This window comes from Adiantum capillus-veneris, chromosome 16 (genome assembly GCF_014529385.1).
Source record: "Adiantum capillus-veneris isolate H3 chromosome 16, ASM1452938v2, whole genome shotgun sequence".
Lineage (NCBI taxonomy): Eukaryota > Viridiplantae > Streptophyta > Polypodiopsida > Polypodiales > Pteridaceae > Adiantum > Adiantum capillus-veneris.
The window spans coordinates 98,872,927-98,878,926 of NC_140946.1; positions in this window are offsets into that span (position 1 = coordinate 98,872,927).

A 6,000-nucleotide genomic window follows, 5' to 3' on the forward strand; every position below is an offset into this window, starting at 1 on the left:
AGGAACACAATAGAGAGTATTATTACTTAGTGTGCAATGGAAAGATAAGATAACCCTAGAGTGATGGATGCATATACAATGCACTGGGGGGAAAAACCTTCTTAAGTGGTTAAAAAATGCTCAGGTGTTCCTAAGTGTGTTCTCACACATCACTACCACATGTATATGGTAACAAATCTCCCCTGGGAGTGATGCAGAGAACGATAGGCGCTGGCACATAGGGTATAAGGAAGTGTCAAGCCCTAAGGACATGATCAATCCACAAAGGGGAGTAAGCCCAAAGCTTTGAACTTCTCATGAGACAATGCCTTTCTGAAAAGATGTGCAAGGTTGTCCTGTGTTGGCACATAGGCAAGCTTATCCCTCCTGCTGAGAGCATCTTCCTGACATAGTGGTAATGCACGTCAATGTGCTTTGTGAGAGCATGAAAAACTGGGTTCCTCGCAACTGCTAATGTGCTCTAACTATTAGTGTAGATGGTGTTGGTAGTGTCCGATCCAGCACCCAAATTAGCCATAAGGCGTGTGAGCCATACACACTCAATCGTAGCTGCGAAGACTGCCTTGTACTCAACCTCACAACTAGAAGTGGCCATAGTAGGTTGCTTCTTGCTCAACCAGGAGATGCATGAACTACTGAGCATGAAACAAAAACCACTTGTGGACACATGCGTGTCAAAACAACTAGCCTAATATGAACCTGGAAAAGCATGGAAATCTTGGGGCAATGATCCCCACTTGGGATAAAACAACCCAAGATGTAAAGTGCCACTCAAGTAGTGAAAGATCCGATTGACATCCTGCCAATGTTTAGACTTAGGGCTATGCGCCTCAAACTTGTTTCCATGGGAGTGGCAATATGTTTGCAATCCTCAAGTCCAAACTTAGATAGCAATGTCTCTATGTAACTTGTCTGACACAAGGCAATACCACCATCACACTGCTTAAACTATATGCCCAAATAATGATGCATTAGTCCCAAATCTTTCATATTGAAAGTAGCATTCAAATTAGCCTTAAATTCAACAATATGTCTCATTTGGTCTAGTGATCAACAAATCATCCACATAGAGAACCACAATGAGAAGTACAACACCCTCACACTTTACATACAATGTGCATTCTGTTGGACTGTTGGACTCCAAATGAGTATCAACTTTCTCATACTAAGCACGAGGAGACTGTTTCAACCCATAAAAGGTTTCTTACATTTTCACACTATCCTCTTGTTCTTTCTTGACAAACCGCAAGGCTGCGTTACATAAACTTCCTCAAATATGTCACCATTCAAGAAATCCGTAACAATGTCTGATTGATGTACATCCCAACCAAAATAAGCTAGCAGTGCACATAGAAAACGCAAAGTAGTCATACGACAAGTGGGAGCAAAAGTCTCTTCATAATCTATACCTTTTTGCTCTGCATAACCCTTTGCAACAAGTCAAGTCTTAAATACAATCAATGTGTGCCCTAGTAGCCAACTGATTACAAGTCATTGCTTGCCATGTGAAGTACACATCGATTATTTATGAAGTGTTAGAGTCGAGTCCCATTGTGTATCAATAAGTTTAGTAGAATGAGTTTATTTTCTATATGTAGAAAGAGATCAAGTCGCCTTTCTTTTCTTCCTAAAGCTAGTAATCGTAATAACTCTCATAAAAAACTGAGGACTAAGCTGATTATGAGATATCTATTCATCACCCTTCTTTCTTGGGTGGTATCCTCCTTAGTTTTAGATGGGGAAAGCAAAAAGTGTAAAATCCACAACCGTGGTTGACATGCATCTTTTTAAAATATCGCTAATATCCTTAGTACAAGCGGGACTCGGCTCTTAGTAGATTGGGACAAACTCATTGAGGTGGAAAATGGGGTCATATTGAACATGGATGGGCCCTTTCAAAGTTAATGAGATAGGCTATGCATGCACACAATTTGTGATGGAGACTAGGGTACGAGGGCCAATAATGGGATGACCCCCTTGTAGAATGACGAATGAGGCCCATATCAGAATATGTAGAGGCGCCCATTGAAAACAATCGAGCCACGTTTGTTGGGATGGTTTACGAGAGCGTTTGAAGAATCTCATTGGCTGGGCGTGAAGTTCTACCAAACATCAAGTGAACTTATCCGAGGAAGCTCAAAATCGAGCAAAGTTATTAAGCGTGTTTCTAAAGTATATGTATAGTTCTTTTTTAGAAGTATCTCTCTCTCTCTATCTCTATCTCTCTTTTTTTTTTTTATAAAGAGAAACAATATCACTATCATCCGACAATAAGCAATTTATTTTCGGTAGATAATGTCTTTACAATAAAAAGTTGAGCCTAGAGAATCTCCAAGAAAAAGTCTTTCCACTTTGAGACACCAAAGCTTACTACATCTCCTTCGATCTTTGCCTTATCTTTCTTCTCTTTCTCTTCACCTTGCGCATCCTCCCACTTAAGTTTTAGTCCTCATGAAACCAATCCCACGCATGAGCACAACCAAACTGCTTTGCATGATCTCTCTCTCTCTCTCTCTCTCTCTCCCCCCCCCCCACACACACACACACACATACACAAATATCTGAAAGAGTTTGCGTCTCTTTTAGTTTTCAGAGTTCTCTAAGTCATTTCACGTGAAGGCTAGGTGGAAAACAATTGCGAACTTTCTTAGTTTCCATGAGAATTTTTTAAAAAAAGGACGTAGTTGGTTGGCAACCATTTGCGACCCTAGTCCTAGTGGAGCAAGCTGGGAACCGTAGACCACGGGAAGCAAACCGACACTCGTGATGTACTTTTTCAGGCTCTCACAAAATCTTAATCACACACACAACTGCTCGCAACTCTCGCGGGAACGTAACATGGCTAGCTGTCGCTTGCGCACAAATGGACAACCATTGAAGCCAATGTTCAGGAAAAAGTGTGCCTCATCTTAGAGCCGAGTCTCGCTAGAAATTTATAACTTTAGGAAAATCAATCTCTAAAAATCAGTCCTGCTAGTCCGTAGTTGAAGGGAAAAATGAGACAAAATGAAAAATGCCTCCTAATTCTAGAACGAGCGGCAAGCATTGCCCTATAAGGAAACTCAAATGCAAATGAAAAAAGTTGGTCTCTGCATCATGTTCCCTTCATTTTGTTAAAATCCAGGTTAGGTGCAAGACCACGATTTAACAAGATTTACTTTATTCTATTAATCCCACTAACATACAGTGAGACTAAGCTCTTAGCAATGAGCCAATTGAAAAATCAAAACAACCAATTGAACGGAGGGAAAGAAGATGAAATTTGCTTTGAAAATTCAAGAAAATAGAGTTTAATTTTAAAAAATACAGTCATTTGAAAAATTCCTCTTTGGATCTTTCCTAGATGTTTGTGAAATTTATTTTTGAAAAAACTACCAAAAATACTCCTCTAATTTGTGGTAATTTCCCAAATACCCCTCAAAATTCAAAAAATTCCCAAAATACCCTCAATATTTTGCCATAAATACCTAAAATGCCCTTCAAATTTTCTAGAATTCCCAAAGTACCCCTAGTTGTGAGAGTAAATTTCTCCAAAAATAAAAAAAATTGTAGCTTTTCATAAGATGACTAATTGTCTATCGGACAAGATGCTAAAACCAGAATTTGAGTTGGTTATGTAGGCTTTCGGGATGAATTGTTTCATTATTTCTAGACGTAATTACCTTTTTTGTGATGTAATTTGCGACAAATTACATGCTAAGCACTTGAAATCGATCTCAATTGTAAAAAAGGAATAAAGATTAAAAAATGTTGAACAGTCCAATCAAAATAAATATAAGCGTATTTTGGGAATTTTTGAAATTGGAGGGGTATTTTGGGAATTTCCACAAATTAGAGGGGTATTTTGGTAATTTCCCCTTGATTTTTCTCGCACTGTCTGAAGCAGGTGATATCTCTCTCTCTCTCTCTCTCTCTCTCTCTCTCTCTCTCTCTCTCTCTCTCTGTGTGTGTGTGTGTGTGAGAGAGAGAGAGAGAGAGAGAGAGAGAGAGAGGCCTACTGGGAGCATGAGACCGGCAGGATGATACCTCAGAGTACCCAGGTTGTTGCTTGGACGAATGCTTGCACGTCTTCTTCTTGGGCTTCCGGATTTCTGACACCCATTTGCCCCAGCTTCCCTTCCTCACGCCTCTGTACAGTTGCCTCTCTTCCAGCACGTACAACACCAATACTAGTGCTATTGCTGCTTTCGCTGTCTATACTATTGTGTTGCTCCAAGTTACGCTCTTGATCTTCCGTGCAGTAGCGTGGGCGAGGACCTGGTGATTTACGGTTGCTGCTTTGGCATGCATCTGTCTCTGGGGCTCCGTTGCCGTTACCAATTCTTGGCTGTAGCAGGCTAGCAGGGTGCAGGGACCCGTGTTGATTGCCATCAACGCTTGATGCAGGAGGAGGTCCTGCAATTTTGTAGTGGGTAGAGACTCCACGGCGGCCGTGCGTCATCATGGAAAACTGCCCCTGTGCTAGGCTTGATGTAATCGTGATCGATGGGGACCAACATCAGGATAATGTCTTACCACTAGAGCTCGATTCCTGCCAGCGTCATTCCATCTCATAACAGAAGGTGCAACTGATAATGAAGTTTCGTTGAAGATGGTCTCATAGGGGCAGCGTTGGTCAGTTGTATATTCATGAGGACTTCGAGGAGGCCGATGGGGGTGATGAGATGGAGGGGTGGAAAGCTGGTAACCTGCACTTAGCGCTGCATTAGATTAGAGAGGCGGGTGAGAGTTCAGGAGTCGAGGTTATGGGGAAGAGTCTGTACGTGTGTGAGTGTGTCATGTCACTTTTCATGCCAATATGAGCCGGCTGGAGCATCCCAAATATGAGAGAGAGAAAGAGAAGAGAGAGAAGCGCTTCAAATCATATATATTAGTCTATCTCCCTATATAGATGCATCTCTACCCTATCCACACCACCTTGCCGCAGCGTTTTTCGGGTGCCGGCCCCTCCCAAACTATTGCGAGCTAGACTCCGACTACGTCAAGACCTTGATGCCTCTATATTTTGTAGAATCTTTGCCTCGATGCAATGATTTTTGGGTACATCTCCTTCCAAACTGTTGTGAGCTAGGGTTCAACTACATCTATTTGTGTTGCCAACTCAAAGGCACATATTGGTGCAGACTACACAGGGCAGAGGTATGGGCAAGAGACGGGTAAACTGGAGTGTTGAAAGTGGTAAATAGGCAGGCAGGCTCAGCTAGTGCGGGTGGGAATATAAGTGGTTAGAAGGTGGATTTACAACAAGATATGCGGGAGGTAATTATCCAACAATTATAAATTCACTGAACTCCGCGTTGATGCAATGGGTCTGAGAGGAGAGAGGGAGCGTAACTGGCTAGACTTGCTCACTACTTGCTTTTGTGGAACTCTAGAAGGAGGTGGAGATGAAGGGATTGCTAAACAAGGGCATTGGCTTATTAGGGTCATTAATCTTGACGTGCGACCAAGAAGGCTGAGTTTTTGAGAAGGGATTCCTCGGCTGTAAGCGCGCAACTATGGAAGACAACCCTCGTTTTCTCTCTCTCTCTCTCTCTCTCTCTCTCTCTCACACACACACACACACACACACACACACACACACACACACACACACACACACACACAAACTCTTCATCTTCGTTCTCGTCAAAAGATAGGGCCGAGGTGATTGCAAAGGCGTTGCAAGCAAGTGATGATTACCGCTCATGTCGGCAATTTGTCCATCACCACCCCCGCCCTTGGCATGAAGACCTCATGGATAAGGGCCTCCTCTTTTGTAACTCGCCATGAAAGCTCTGAAAGAGTCCATAGTTCTCTGAAAATGTCTCAGAAAGAGTCCGCATCAATGCAAAGTCATTCAAAGAGTTTTTTAAAGGGTTCTATTTATATTTGATCGCTAGTCAAAATAACGCTAGTTGGCCTTCTTCACACACACACACACACACACACTCTTTTTTACTTGTCCAAGCATCTATCATGGCTTGACTATTGATGATCGAGAGCTGTGATTCTGAGCAG